Consider the following 16,748-nt stretch of genomic DNA (forward strand, 5'->3'; position numbering starts at 1 on the left):
TTGGAGTAAACTCTTGAGTGAGGGGAGTTGGAGGCTGGCTTCTGACCAGAGAGGGTCAGCCAGAGAGTCCTCTGTGTGAAGAAGGAAGGGGAAGGTGTACCCTTTAAGGAAAACTCATTACGTTCATGAAGCACTTGTAGTCAACTCACTAACTTCTGTGTAGACACAAGAGATCTGGAAATTGTAGTTGGCCAAGGAAGTGGGCAGAAAGAAGTCTCCCCTTCGGCCACAGGAACAGGGTTATATCTGGGGCATATCTATAATGCCTGCCCAGTATATTGAAAGGGTTTGACTCAATGGAGTACCCTAAGTCTGATAACACCAAGATCTGTCATACAAGCCAGCAACTTAAGAACCATACCAAGTGTTTTGTGCCTCACACCAGTATAGTTTTCAGTAGGGGTGTGCATCCCAAAAATATTCGGAAAAGATTCAGGGGGAAAATTCGGAAATACCAGAATTTCAAAGCGGCAAGCCGGTTTGGAATTCTGGTATTTACTCGCTTCAGTATGCTCCGTGCGAGGTCGGGACACACCCAGAGGTTGGGACAGCCCGGAGTTGGCTCTTCTGCTGCCACTGTGGCTGCACGAGGCCGGGACGGTCCGGAGCCAGCTTCTCTGCCACTACACCACCTCCTCTGGGCCTGCAGGGCAGCAGGGAAGGCTGGAGCCGCTTCCTCCGGCCCTTCCTGCCCCTCAAATGGCCGCCACGGCAGCCATTTGAGGGGCAGGAAGGGCTTTCTCTACCTCCTCTGCTGCCCCACGGCCCCGCAGGGCGGAGGGGAGGGCCAGAGCCACCACTGCCACCGATGCTGCCTCCACCAGCGGCAAGGCCAAGGTAAGTGGGGCTGGGGGGCTGGGGGGATGTTTAAAGGGGCATGCTGGCCCCAATTTGGAAATCCCAATTCTTTACGGATTGGGTCCAATTCGGGTATTTTACCCAAATCGGAAACCCAAAGCACACATCCTAGTGTTCAGTTCATAAACCTCTGTTACTTCAGTTATAAACACCTGCATACATGCCTTCTTATTTTACCTTCATGTAAATAAACCTTCTGTTTCATTTTGAATCTCCACAAGCCTTGTCTGCCAGTTTCTGTTTAAGGGAAGCGCAAACCCCTGATCTTTCCCCTACTTGGACTTGGCTGGGTAACCATACAACTTATATGTTCCTGAAGGGTGGGACAAGAAAGAAAGTTGAAGCTAAATCTCAACCATGCTACTAAAGGCTTCCCAGCCCGGTATTCAGCTTCATAGGCTTAGAGAGAAGTTTTACTTCAGGGTAGAGGAAAGTCAGCCCAAGCCTGAGTTAGACGAGGGTTTGTGACACTGTACTGCTGGGTACTGTCTGTTGATGTAGATATGCTCCTATAGGGTACTTTCCCTATTGTTTAATATGTCACATTGAATACCTTATGTTTTGTTTCAGCAGTGTTTCATCTCTGTATCCCTGTATATTTGAATTTTTCACTTATTTTCAAATTTCTGCATACCCTATTGTATTGTTTATTCAATGCCCCAGCTGTTGATCGCATGGACTAACACTTTCAGTGAGAAAGGCAGACTATAAATTACATACATACATACATACATACATACATACATACATACATACATACATACATACATACATACATACATACATACATACATACATACATACATACATACATACATACATAAAGAGCAGGTGCCAAGCTGAGCTCCGGCACAAACTAAGCTCTGATCTTATGTGCCCTAAGAACTAAGCATTTGGTAGCAAGACTGGGTTCTTTTGCTTTTCAGAAAATTATTAAATTGGATAAAGTATTTAACCCAATTGCTCAAACATCCGTACCCCCAGTAAGATGTGTGACAAAGAGCTTATTGGCATATAACTGAACTCAGGATTGTATATAGATGCACACCACAATGGTATTTGAATGTAATTTAATTCTTATACCATTCATTTATTTTGATTTTTATCGCACCTTATTCCTGAGGCTCAGATATTGCAGTAAGGTCTATTTTATTGTAATAGCAGAAAAGACTTATGGACCTAGTAGGTCCTTGAAGAAAAGATTCAGTCGTCAAATTCATAAATAACTCTATCTTTGCATGCAGTATGTTGAAAGGGCTTATTTATGCATGTTTGGAGGATAGATAGTGTGGTGGGGCTAACAGTCAATTGGAATGAGTGTTTGTGTATTTGTTCAGCACCTGTGCCACTCTGTACTTTCTGATACATTACAAGGCTGTAGACTACTGTAGCTAGAACTGTTATTGGCTAAACATTTATTAATTGTGACAAGAACACCCAATTTATTTCAGCACTCTGGCTTATTTACTGCTCTTTCACCTTTGTATTTTGTATTGAAAAAGAAAAATGAATATTGATAGAGTTAGCTATTGATTTCTAAATTTATAGCCTGTTCTCAGCCTTGAGACAAAGTCACATACCAATAGCGCTGTGTGTATTAGTAACAAAGGATGTAGCTTTACTCTTACAGCAATGAGAAACTGTTGAAGCAAAAAACTTTTAGCAGTGGAGAGCATTTTATAGTTTGAAAAATGTCATCTGTAAAGGTGAACTAAAGCAGTGAACAAAATAAGGCGAATTCTATCAGATAATTCCCATCAACGACTGAAGCAATAGGACCCTAATCTATATTGCTTCTTTTTAAAAAAAAAACAGAAAATATTTGATTTTATAGTCCTTGGTAAAACTCTTTTTTAAAAAAAATTGGAAAAAAATTAAATCAATGAGGGTACCAACTGAAACAAATGACGGCTCTCCTGTATTGTCTGCAGTTTACATACAGGCTTTAAAAAATGATAAAGAGTCACTGGAATGCATTCTTCCTCTTAGAACAGCCATGAATTTTTCCAGGAAATAAACACCTAAAGGAATTGATGGCTAGTGAAGCAATACAGTATCTGACATGGGAGCATGTCATTCTGAATGCCTTTGTCTGCCTGCTAACCACCTGAACAGTAATACTATTTAGTGTGACCTCTTAGGAAGTTTTATTGCAAAAACAGAATGCCCTTGAGTTTTTTTTCTCTGTGTGTGTGTGCTGTGTACATGCCCAAAACACTTTTGTGCTTGCGTAATTATAAGCATTTTGGTGATTCCTTATAGCGAGATTCATGAGGAAAGTAACAGCCTGTTCCAGTATTCAGTGGAGTCCTGCAATGAACATTCCACACCTAGTACTTTTAACTGGATTTGCTCAGTTTACACATCAGCAGAGAGACAGGTGATAGAAGCTTAGTAGAGTTTGGGGAATACTGCTAAGCCACAGTTCCTGAAAGTGACCTTTGCTTCTGGAGTTCTTCTGAGAAGGCACAAACTCACAAAGAAGTTTCTATCTTAACATGGGGCTTGCAGTTTGATTCCTGCAGCTGACTGATTATATCTTCTGCAGCTGCGGCATTCCTGTAGCTGGAAGCATTTGTCTCCATCTTCTGGTTTACTTCCTTCACAGTCCTGGACTTCTTTCGCATATGAATCTGTCTGGAATATTTCTTCATCTCAGTTGTCTGAACAGTTCACCCCTAACAGTCTTCTTCTTCCTCTGTCTACCTCACTTTCCTCATTCCCTTCACCACTGTACACAAACTTATTTATTTTTTAGATGTGAAAACTTAGGTTAGTATTGAGTTGATTATAGAAAAGGAAAAGCATACTCAGAACTACAAAATCAAGCATGTTGTGTATAAGGCAGTGAATCGGTTCTGGAAAACCCCGTTTCTTTGGGAATTTGGAGGACATTGAGATACAGTAGGGGAAAACTTCAGTCTGGAAACTTCTTCTTTATCATCAGGTCTCTTTTTGCCTGCATTTAGATGAAAGATTTCTTTCCTATCTCCTTTCTCTATGCACACACACACAGAGCAGCAAAATATAATTAACAAGATGCTTGTTTTTTTTAAGCAAAGTCAATTTCTGGGTACTAGACCCATTGTAATTATCATGTGGTCTGAATTCACTTTTTAAATTGCTTTATAACTTGGCACTGCTTCATCTGTTACACCTTTTTTAGAGAGTGAACCACATGCTACTCTTGAAGTAATTGCACACGGTATGTCACTGCATTAGACATACAAAACAGCCCTTGAAACAACAGTAGCTGTGGCATACTTTAAATCTCTTCCCAGCTAAAATGCTCAAATGCTGACATGACAGTTAAACAAAGTTTATAAACCATGTTTGTTCCAAGTAAATGCTGTAATTTTTTTCTGGATTGGTAGGTTACATATCACATTTCAGGCCAATGCATGTTGCAATGGCTTGGATTATCAACTCTATTTTCTTTTCTTTCTTTTTTTAATGTGTTTTAATGAAAAATCTGACAGAGTCTCAATTATGGCATGTTATATCGGGCACTGCTCTGAGGTCATCATGACTCTTTAACAAGGAAATCAAAAGGCTAAATGTTCTCATTCCATTTAAAAATTGCCAGCAAACTATTTTGCTGACGTTTAATGTGGTGGTTATTAAAACTAAGACTTGAATATGTGCAGTGTCAAACTGATGATTTGAAAATACTGTGATTATACTATTTCAGTAGAGGTTACCCAAGCCTACCTTGTGGTGAAGGTCAGTCTTCTGATCTGTTTATAGGCTGGGGGTGGGGAGGAGACAGATCTGGGTTATCTGGACAAGCTGGAGTAAAGGTTCAACATACTGGGTATGAGCAGTTGCTTCCAATTCTATTTATGATTTGTTCAGAACAAACTTCCTTCCACATGATGTATGTTAAACAGAAGTTTCTGTTAACATTGTACAGTCAGACTAACTTAAAAATTCTGTTAGTGAAGAAAATTAAAATGCTGGTAGCCACTTTCCATCTTAAATTTAATGGGATGCTATGTGTTTCACAGAGAATAGGATAGATTATGAGAGAATATGGTGATATATAAAGTTCAATTTGGACTTTTAGCTATTTATGGTTTACTTCTGGTCTGAGGTCTTTTATTGATAGTTTTATGCTGTTTTTATGTCCCTGAGATTGTCTTGATGGCTTCTTTTCATGTCTTGTTCCTTTATATATTGATTAGTTATTGCTTTAATTGAAAGCCATCTTGAGTAGGACTTTGGAGAGCTGACATAAACATCTCCTAAATACATGATAGTTTAAGATAGTGTTCGTAATATCAGCAGATTTATTTTCCTCATGTTTTCTCAACACTACTACAGCTAATCTTCATTTACAAAAACTTGTGTATGCTTGTGTACCATAAGCTCTAATACATTATGAACACATAAAGCTGCCTTTTCTGATTCATAATACCATCCTGAGCAGACTAACACCCTTCTAATGCCATTGAAGTCAATGGGCTTAGAAGGTTGTATCTTAGTGTTGGTTGATTGCTCTATCTAGTTCAGCATTGTCTGTTCTTACATGCAGGATTTAAAGCAAAAAAAAAAATCCCAGACACCTGTACCTGAAATCTCATAAGTGGAGATTTAAGTGGGAAGCTTGGAATCTAACCAGGGAGAGTCAGACTGAGAATCCTCTGTGTGAGGGGGGAAGAAGAAAAGTTCACCCTAACTGGGACAGCTTAAGGTTGATGAACTAAACTGGGAAAACCAGGGCTAATTTTACTCAGACAACATAGAATTGGGAGCATGTGGTTGGAAAAGGAGACTCCTCTTCAGCCAAGGATTTCTGCTTTTCCCATAATTAATTTGGGTTGGGGTATAAACCACATATACATATACATTCATATACACACACATTCTTGAAGTGTGAGACAAAAGGAATTCTACGTTACACCCAGATACACACTACCAGAAGAAAACAACTTTGTTAGTTTTGGAGGGAAAAATTTGCCTCACATTTGAGAGGGTGAGTGGGCCAGCACATTATAATATCTTATGCTCATTTATGGCATTTGATCCAGATAGCTAAGTATTGTCTACTCAGGTTGGCAGCAGCTCTCAAAAGTCTCAGGCAAAGGTCTTTGTTAGCCCTGCTGTATTGGATGCTTTTAGCTAGACATGCTAGTGATTGAATCTGGGGCCTTCTAAAAATTACGTTAGCCTCCTTTACTTGGGAGCTAAGGTAACCCTGAAACAATCAGATGATATTCGTTGATCATTTACTTAAGCATTCTGGCTAAAATCCCTGAAAGACACCTTAAGGAGCAGATCATTTATTGGTGGTTACATAAGAATCTGGGTGCAGGTAGAAGATTAAAATACAAACAAATGGACCATTTTAATGGAAACAGTCCATTTGCTTATAAAGTAGATTGTACAGCAAGTCCAGTTGAGATTCACATCTGCCAAAGTTGGTACAGTGGCCTGTTGCCTGTGTTCAACATTTAGGGAACTTTCAGTGATGCTCTACTGTCATAGTGGTCTGATGGAATATAGATGAAAATTAGGACAGGAATGAACGTATGTGCTTGCCCTTACGTGTGTGTGCATGTAGATGTGTGTATAGTGTGTATGTGTGTTAATGTGTGTGTGTGTGCACATTCATTTGAATACTGCAAAAGGCCATTTGTATCTGAAAATTCAGCAGTGCTGGTGAACTGCAGTGCTGTATAATGCCATTGGCTTTAAAAGTTACTCGCTATTGTCTTAAATATTTATGAAAATTTTAATGATTTTTTAAAAAAAAACACATACAGTTTAGTTAATTAACTGTGATTTTGCTGTTTATATAAACGTTTATGTAATTTTTAAAAAATCTTCATGCCGCTTTACTTGCTCTAGGGGATCCCTCAGGAAAAATGGTGAGGAAGATGACTTAGGGTTTTGAGAGCAACACTGTGATAGCACAGCTTCTGTGCATCAAGATCAAAGCCCACAGTTTTAAACCTTTGCATTTTGTTGGCTGGCTTAGCAGACCCAAATGGAGAACTGAAAGAAATACTCTGAATATTAAATGTCTGCAGAGGACTGGGGGGAAGGGGGGAAGTGTGCTAGGTTATAAAGCAAAGCAGCATGTATCTCCCCTTTTTCCATTGGCTGTTTATCCAACATCAATACAACACTTTAGGAGCCAAATTACTAAACAAGCTGCCAATTAGGCTTGCAGTCAGCTGGATAGATTAGTGGCTAAGAGAGGCAGATACAAGATTTTCATCTCTTGAGCCAATTACTCAAGTGAATTACCATCCACAGTGCTCCTTGGGAATTTGAGGCAGAAAGACTAACTCTGCTGTGATAGACATAAGTGAGATCCAGGATAGGGAGTCAGGGTTATCAGGCCACATAGTGCAAAAATTGCTTGAGCAAAAAGAGATCCTCCTAGGAAAGGACTTAAAAGGATTTAGGGCTGCCAGGAGTGCTAGAAAAGAAAATAATAGTTTTGGGGTGTCCTGCTGCAACAAACTTGTTAAATTCATTTGTTAATCTTATCAAAATGAGAAGACTACAGTTACTTTTTTATTTTTGAGCAAAAATCTTCAGCATAAAATAGTACTGATAAATATTTTTAAATACTAGGAAAGAAATATTATACAGCTGTAAATCTTAAAAGAATTATTTGATTACATCCAATATGCATTGAAACTCTCTAATTGTATTAATTAGAGCATGAAGAACACATACCCTATCTGATGTAATTTAACCATTTTTCTACTTTTCTAGAGTATTTCAGTATTTTCTAGAAGTATTTCATTGTTTTAAATTACAAACCAAATACTCCAAAAATTTAAGGTTGTAGTGTTTACTCAATAAAACTATCAAAAAGGTATCCCCTTTTATTTGTGCAAGGAAGTGCTCTTGGTGCTTTCAGTTCTTACAGTAGGCCATCCATTTTACCATCTTAATAGAAGTATTCCACCTTCTCTTGCACAGAAGAGGAAATGCCTCTTCTAAGACTGTGCTTACTGCAAGAGATGTATTCTTTGTTTAAAATCAACGTAAACATTTTTCTTCCAAATTACTGTCTTCTTCAAATGCAGATATATACAGATTTAACTGAATAATTGTTTAAAGCTCATAGAGTCCATCAAATAAGATCTCTATAGTTACACCAACAGCCCTACCAAAAAAAACCCTCAACCTGGCTGTGAAAAATAGAAGCAATGGCCCTCAGATTCACCTGAGCAGCCTGAGTTGTGGCCTGCGGGGCGGTGGAGGGGAACAAGGCATGGTGGTTGCCATATTCAGGCCTCCCAGGATCCCTTGGGCAGACCCATTGCCCAATCAGTTTGAACTTCCCAGCTGGCCAATCAGAGCCAGCCAGGGGGTTGCAGGCAGGGGCAGGGCCTTACACTGGACCCGAGGAGCACAGTTTTCCCTCAGGTCCAGCAAAGGAGCTCTTAGGGGCATCCAGCCCCATCCCCCCTCACTCATGCTTTGTCAGCAAAATCCCACCCAGACCTTCCTGCATTTCTGGTAGATTGGCTTATGCATGGGGAGTTATTTGCTGTTCTTTGTATGTTCCTTTTAGTCACAACTTTGTTTGGGCGGTTTTACATTGAGATTGGATCCCTTTGGGGGGAGAGGGGGCCTGTGTGCTCAGTCTCCTCATTAAGGGGATTCCCATAAGGAATCTTGGGAGTGAGTTATGGTGGTGCATGCCCAGCTCAGGGGCTGCCAGGGCATACTTACTCCCAGGTGACAGGGGATTCACACAGGCTGCCAGGGCATACTTACTCCCAGTGTAAGCGGTCGGCCTGGCCTCTGTCATTTTAGTAGCCATTTTAATATAGCTGCTTGTGATATTAAAATATCACCAGGCCTTTGGAATTAAAATGGCCATTGTATTGCCACCAAAGAGCCTCCAATAGTTGCTGAGTCCTGCCTGGGAGATCCAAGCATGAATGGAATGCTGCACAGGAATGCGGAGTGATTAAGAGGTGATTGGATTCGCAGTCCCTTCAGCCCCAAAGGAATCCAGTGCAACAAAGGTCTCGCAGAGTCATCCCCACTTAACACATTCCTTTCTCTCCTTCCGTGAGGAGATCTCCTGTCCATGATTGAGGAGCTAATCAAATGACATTCATAAGGATATACAGTTGTACCTGGGAAAGTATAGTCCCCACCTAAATGCATCAACTATCCCTACTGTATAGCGCTAGAACATGTTTTGCATTTGCTTTCCATTGGCAAAACAAAAGTCCCAGCAGCTACCCCAGCAGCTACCAATCAAGGTGATCAAACCTTTTGTCAAACCCAGGAACTGACCGTTGGAGACTTTGTTCTAACAGCTAGGTGGGCTCTCCCACCTTGGGGCACATTTTACCTATAAAGGTAGGGCCCTGGCCTCATTCAAATCATGCACGCTTCCTGAGTCCAAGCGCTGCCCCCTTAGGGTTGCTTCCCTAAGTCTCTCCCTCTCTCCTGGCCAAGAACACTGGCGTTTGAAGGTCTCTTCATCCATGGACCATGCTGCTCCTCTGATTGGTAAATATACTTTCTCTCCCCACCCACCCACCCACTCTATTCCAACTTCTGGCTAGCTTCCTAGGACTCTGTGTGTGTCTGTACCAGCCATTTTCAATTAACTTCTTATGTGTATGTTAGTTTTGCCTCTTTAAATAAATTTATTCTTTGACCTTAAAAGCACCAGCCTCATCTGCTACTTTGGGGAGGGGACCTGGCAGAAATTGGTGGAGATTTCCCGCTTGTTACCCTTCTCACATAGCCATTCTCCTTGCTTGCTAATTCCCCCACAAATCATTTTATTGCAAGGAGACCAGTTCTGGTAACACCAGGTGACAGTGCATTAACACAGAGATGTACACCCACGTGATATCCTGGTTTTCTGCCACTTCATGGTTTCCCCCGCTCAGCAGGGTCTGAGGGAGCAGGGAGTCATCGGCTGGCAGGCAGGTCAGCCAATGCTTGGAATCTGACCCCTGTGCATCGCCAGTGCTCTTCTAAACTGTAACTTAATAAAGTTGTGGCCTCTTTTACTCCACTTAATTGTGTTGTTTTGGCACTGTGCCCTCCTCCCCTCCATCCTTCAGCACTGGGCTGCAACTCACAAATCAAACGTATGTCAAATTTGCCATATTACATATCTGTATGAATTAAGACATCTGTCCCTGCTTCTGCAAGACTTCCTAGTTTAGGCATGTGCACCCCACACAAATTACATTCTTTCCCAGTTTCACATATTTAAAATTTATTCGTTCAAGTAGTACAGCATGCTTCTAAGCAAATTGAGGCTTGCTTTCTTTTATGGTAGCTATCATTCTGTAGCCAGCAAGTACTTTAAAACCTTATTGCAAACAACCCCATTGAGTTAACTGAACTTTATTTACTGGTACATATGATTTCATAATTAGTGCCCACAAGGAATTGTAGGCAGAATAAATCACTGAGAAATTGTCCCTTGGCCCAGATCTTCTACCTTTAGAATACTGTAAACACAGATTCCAGCAGGTCAATTCTCCCTTTCCTTCTTTCTCTGTTTTCCCCTTCTTCTTTAAGACTGTTAACTGCCTTTAAGAGGATTTTCAGTCTTTGTAGGACCAGGGAGAGTTTTTTTAATTTACAAAATTTTAATTTACAATTTTATTTTTAATTTACAAAATAATATTTTATGTGTATCCATGGAGCTTCTTGAATATGCAGAAACCCAACTGCTCTCCAGATACTAGACCACAAGTATTTGACAGAGACATTAAAGGGAAAGCAATATCACAGGAGACTGGGTAACAAACTACACATTAATTTTCTTATGGTCATGAAAAGAAGGAATGCTTTTCAATTGTAGTCTAGACAGGTTTTACATACATTGAACCAAAAATTGTATTTTCTGTTGTTGCCAGTCGCACCTTTAACTGGTAGACTACTTTTGGCTTTTTAAAAGAAAACACATGAATATTAAGAAATGGGCAAAGTTTGGACATTTTTCTTCTATGCTTACTGTACCTCCTCTGATATGCTCAAGCCATAGTATATATAAAACATTATTTCTTAAATATTAAGCAAATATAAAACCTAAAGTAAGGCAAGCTGTTGTATCCCAAAATGATTAAACAGATGTGAAGCCTGCAGCAGCATTAGACCTCTGATCTGATTTTTAGCTTACAGATGGAATTAAATTAATTCATGGCAATCCCTGTAAAATCAAGGGTATGGCACTGAATGCTAGTGCTCTGTTTAACCAGAATGTACCTGTTCCAACAGCTGTTGAGAAAAATTACATGCCTTGATTTTCATAGAGATCTACCTTTAATGACATCATAAATATTATTTTGAAATAAAAATTGAATTGCAAGGTTTGTTTTCTCTTTTTTTAAAAAAATGAATGCACTGATTTACTAAAGACGAGTTTTATTGCCTTTTACTTTTATGAGCTTTATATTAAGTCTCTAAAACATTTGCATAAATAAGGGTTCTCTCCAAAAAGGGATAGTGTGCACTGATAAAATTACAAGACTTTGTAGTTTAACTTGCTGTGATTGCCCAGTGTAGTTGCAGGAATTTTTGGACTTTGTTTTGCCAATGGAAGTAATTGAAATGTTTTCCTTTCATTTGTATCATGGTAACCACTCCCGTAAGTTGACCACTCATTTGGCACATCAAGCCTAATTGTTATAATTGCAATCATGTCTTTGTGCCACTGAAAGACTAGCAAATTATTAGTTAACAGTTTTTACAGTAACCTGTTTCTTTATATAAGAAAGCCTTTTTTTTTCCTTGATGAAATTCTCTCAATGGCTCTTACAAACAATATAGCTCCATTTCTTGTCGGCCGTAACAATTGATGATAATAATCCTCGGTGTGGATCATGTGAAACCTACCCCTAGAGGTCACACCGTCCTGTCCAAGGCTAATATTCTGCTTTGATGCACATTGTTGGGGATTCAGAATACTTCTTCTGGCATAAGTTCTCTATGATGGTCTAAGGTAAAAGCGTTTTAATTAGACAATAAATATTAAGTACTGAAATAATATTTTTTCTTACCTTAAAGCAAATGAACATTGAGAAATCTTGAATTTCATTATCTTTCATCTGCCTTGGATGACAGATAGGGTTGCCAAGCTCCAGGTGGTAGCTGGAAATCTCCCATAACTGCAACTGATCTCCAGATCATAGAGATCAATTCCCCTGGAGAAAATTCCTTTTGTGGACTTTGGCATTATACACCACTGAGGTCCCTACCCTACTCAAATTCTGCCCTCTCCAGGTTCCACCCCCCAAATCTCCAGGAATTTCACAACCCAGACTGTAATGACAGATAAAAAGTAACATTAATTGCTGCCAATCAAAAACACCTGCAATTTGTTACATCTTTTTAGAAAGTCATTGTCACATTGATACTTTGATAAATAACAGAGGATTGCTTATGTTTGTCCTTTCTTCTATCCTTCATAGACATAATATTATGCTAGTTGCCAAACCATGAGTTTGTACTTGGAGGTTTGTGTATTTTTTTTCATAAGAATCTTAGTTCATTTGTAGAGCACGCACTTTGCATGCAGTAGAGTACACTCAAAAGATTCCTACATGGCAGGACTGGGAAAGACCTCAGCCTAAGACAGTATGAGGCTAAGTTAACCAAAAGTTTGACTGTGTTTAAAGCAGCTTTGTAAATTCCACCTCTATCTCTTTTTCTTAAGTGTTCTTCCCTGTTTTGCGCTGTTGATATTGATCAAATCTGAACTCAGCCATGCATATACTTTTGTGTATGCCCCATAAGGCATTTTTGTAATATGATATGTACATATAAATATGAAATAAACTCTTAGCTTTGTCTTAAAATCAATGATAAAATACACTCATTATTTTCTTATAACCTTTTGCTCTGTATGAAGATATTACACTGTGACAAATGACTGGTCCATCAAAGTTACTCCTGTATGCTCTGACTGGCAGCAGCTGTCCAGAGTCTCAGGCAGGGGTCTTTCACATTGCATGCTACTAGACGGTTTTAGATGGAGATGCCGAGGAATTGAACCTAGGACCTTCTATGTGCCAATCAGATGTTCTGCTGTTGAGATACAGCCCCTTCTCTCCACATATGGTAGTTCTAATAACTTCCATTTGTTTTGACAACAACCCTGCAAGGAAAGTCATACTTCGGGTGATCTGTTCAAAACCCACCCAGAGACCTACATGGTTTAGGCAATACAAATCAATTGCGAATCCACCAAAAAATACAACAGTTTGTCAGCTGGCTTCTAGAAAGAGCAATAAATGGTTTTCTTGTACAGATAGTAAAGTGTCATCTTCAGTTGTGAGTGGAAAAAAATTCCTAAGTTTCCAACTATAATTATATCCTGTGTTGAGGAGGAAAATTCGTTATATTGTATATTAAAGTACTTAAGCATCAGCTGAAAACAAAAGTATTCCAATTATCTGCCAATCACAGAAAATTGCACACTTTTGTGTGATGGGTAATAAAAATAGAAACATCACTTTATGAAGTTGTACATTCTGAAGTGCAGGTTGTTCAGCTCTGTAGACCCTATGACATTGGTTTCTGTTAACAGGGCAAGTATAACCCTAGTATTTCTCCATAGTGTAGTGGTTAAGAACACGGGACTCTAATCTGGAGAACCGAGTTTGATTCCCCACTCCTCCACTTGAAGCCAGCTGGGTGACTTTGGGTCAGTCACAGCTCTTTCAGAGCTCTCTCAGCCTCACCCACCTCACAGGGTGATTAAGTTTGTGGGGAGAAACCCACTCTGAGGACAACCATTAAGTTGTCCTGAAGGGTGGTATATAAATCAAATGTTGTTGTTATTATTGTTATTACTCTCAATTTAATATAATGTTGCTAATGCTAAAATTGTATCCGTCTCTTCCAGTGAGTACATAGGAGCCATTTAGACTTACAAGTAGAGATGGGCACGAACAGGCAATACAAACAAACAAACAAAGCCACCAACAACCCAATCTTCTGTTCGCGAGCAATCTGTTTGTGAGGCCCCATTCCCAGCGAACATGAGTTCGTACAAAGCCCTCTTCGTGGCATTGTCAGCTGTTCATAAAGCCAGACAGTCTGGCGCCTTTCAATCAATTCCCCTAGCAACATAGGCATGGACTGTCTGAACTCTGTCTGAACTCCTTCTGGCTTTCCTTCTGGCTTGTAACCCCTCAAAGTAGCTTCCAGCAGACAGTCCAGTTTTTTCCACTGTGAGAAGAAAATGCCAGGAAAGGGAGGGACCCATGGATCATGGCTTTCCCGGGGTCCAATCTCTCTGAAACTTGGGGGGTCTTCAGAGAACAGTGAGGACTATGCCCCCTGCAAATTTGGTGGGTATTGGACATTGAGAAGGTCAGTTTGTAACTCCTCAATTAGCTTCCAGCAGACAGTCCAGTTTTTGCCACTGTGAAGAGAAAATGACTCTCCTTTCCCCAGCTCAAGTTCAGCTAAGTCCCAAGGGGGCCGTTCTGGCTCCCATGAACCTCCCATGAACATGTCATGTCTGTCAATGTTCTTTTTTTCCCCCTGTTCGTGCCCATCTCTACTTACAAGTCCTTTTTAGGCTGACAACCTATACAGATGACTAAACTAACCCAGGGTGAGCTTTCTCTACTTCTTTTCCCTAGTAGGTTTGTTGTGTTTTTATCTTTCCAAATAGTAAGGAGGATTTTACTACACATCAAGTACAAATGTATAGCAAATACTCACCTGTACTCTATCAGAGCTATGCAGATGTCCAAGGCTATCCAGACACTTGTTTTTAAATCAACGCATTATTGACTTATATCTCCCCAGCAATATATGCCTAATATATTTTTATCCCATCCTTCCTCCAAGGAGATAGAAAGAGACTAGTCCAAGTTCCCCCAGAGATCTTCATGGCAGAGTGGAGATTTGAATCCAAGTCTTTCAGACCCTAGGCCAACCTCCTAACCACTATACCACAGTGGTATAATGAATGTAATCAAGCAAGCAATATAAAAAGTTTAGGCCAATCCAGTTCACTAGAGGTACTAATTAAGAAGGCCGGCCGAGAAATGAGCATGATCCAGACTTCCACAACATCGTCAAAGTACTGTTTAAATTTGCCACAGTTAAAAAGTCAGTGTGGCAATATATATCAGGAAGTTAACATACGTACTACAGTAGAGCCATTTTTTTCAGAAGCTGTTTCAGTAAACAGAAAAGATGTTATATTTATTTTTAAATTTTATATCTCATTTTTCTATTGAGTTGGCTTCCAGTTTACATCAAATAACAAACAATGATATAAAGAAATTCTTTAAACAAATGAAGAAAGATAAAATATAAGTAAAACCAGGGCTTTTTTCTGGGAAAAGAGATGGTGGAACTCAGTGGGTTGCCCTCAGAGAAAATGGTTACATGGCTGGTGGCCCCACTCCCTGATCTCCAGACAGGGGGGAGTTTAGATTGCCGCACGGAGGGCAATCTAAACTCCCCTCTGTCTGGAGATCAGGGGGCGGGGCCATCAGCCATGTGACCATTTTCAAGAGGTTCCAGAACACCGTTCCCCCACGTTCCAGCTGAAAAAAAGCCCTGAGTAAAACCTTCTGAAAATTTATGTAAATAAAGAAGGGTAATATATGTTCCTGCCAAAGGCACTTGAGGAGAGTTTTTCATAATCTCAGTGTCATCACAGAGAAAGACCAGAGCCTCAGCAGAAAATTATAATATGCAGATAGGTTCTCTTGGGAAGAAATGACTCTCCAGAGTCCTGGACAATTTTGCGCTTTCAGAATCAGAATCAAAGTCAGAACTTTGATCTAGAAACAGTCTGTAAATGAGTATAGACCTTTGATCATAGGGACATACAGTTAGCCCTCATGTCACAGTTAATATCTTTGCTTTGTCTTTTGAATTTGTTGATAGCATCATAGCCTGGATCTTCCAGCCCAGAACAATATGGGGCCCTGTGACTGACCCGGTATAGAGAATGGCTCGTGCAAAAATTTCACTAGAGTAGGGGAGTTTGATTACTGAATAATCTACCATACTTTTCTGCCAACCACCTTGCATTTTAGTTGATAATCCTTTTCTTGGGAAGTCTCTGGTGAGCCCAGCGTTGGGGAAGCTTGCCTGACTGGACTCCTCACAGATACAGTTAGAACAAAGGGTAAGAGGGTTCTTAATGCATGTAAAAGGCTTAGTACTTTTTACATAATGAAATGTGTTCTGTTTTGATATTTTATGCAGCACTTAGCAGGATCAGAAAAACAATATGGCTTATGAGGAGGACCAGTGGGAATGGCTAAAACTGAAGGGAGTTAAAGATAGGGCTTATGGATTTTCATGAATAATTCAGCCACTAGCTGGTACACCAGCCAAATTTGGTAAAAGGTCATTGATCCAGAAGCATCTCTGAGTAAATGTGAGGGTGTTGGGAGTTCTGTGGGAGCAGCTTCTGAAGGGAAAATTCACAAAAACATGTATGGTGCCTACGAGGAGGCTGAGGAGGAGTTTGCATGTGGTGTTATGCGTGCATTTAGTTCCATCTGCTGACCTGTGAAAATCTTAACTTTAGTGTTTTCAGATAGGCTGTCTTTTATTTGGTTTTGGTAGCAAATTTCAAAAATGTGACTGCAGTGATCATGGGAAGGAAACTGAAAACAAATTCTAATTGAGATATCCAGATATTACTGGGAGAGACTGACTTGTGCCTCATCCTGGATTAGATTCTGCTTTTAGTGTGGGTTAAAGGTGGTATACTAAGAAATGAGTTCTGAACATTGAAGACCTTACATGCAGTCAGCTTTCCACAGGCTGAAATGGCTGGAAGCATAAGCTAGGTTTTTCATACAGCTGCCATGTGCTGAAATAATCATTTGACTGATAAGGAGAGGCTGCAACTGGGCTGGAATATGGTTTGGTTTCTCCTAGGGGGATTCATTATTAAC

The 16,748-nt window shown here is 40.0% G+C and overlaps 1 protein-coding gene across 3 annotated transcripts in view; it reads left to right on the top strand.

Annotated features, from left to right (window-relative positions):
* The window catches only part of GPATCH2 (G-patch domain containing 2), a 152,435-nt gene that overhangs the window by 129,646 nt on the left and 6,041 nt on the right, over nt 1-16,748 (top strand). The window lies entirely within an intron of this gene.

The sequence above is a fragment of the Eublepharis macularius genome, chromosome 1 (genome assembly GCF_028583425.1).
Source record: "Eublepharis macularius isolate TG4126 chromosome 1, MPM_Emac_v1.0, whole genome shotgun sequence".
In the NCBI taxonomy this organism is placed as follows: domain Eukaryota; kingdom Metazoa; phylum Chordata; class Lepidosauria; order Squamata; family Eublepharidae; genus Eublepharis; species Eublepharis macularius.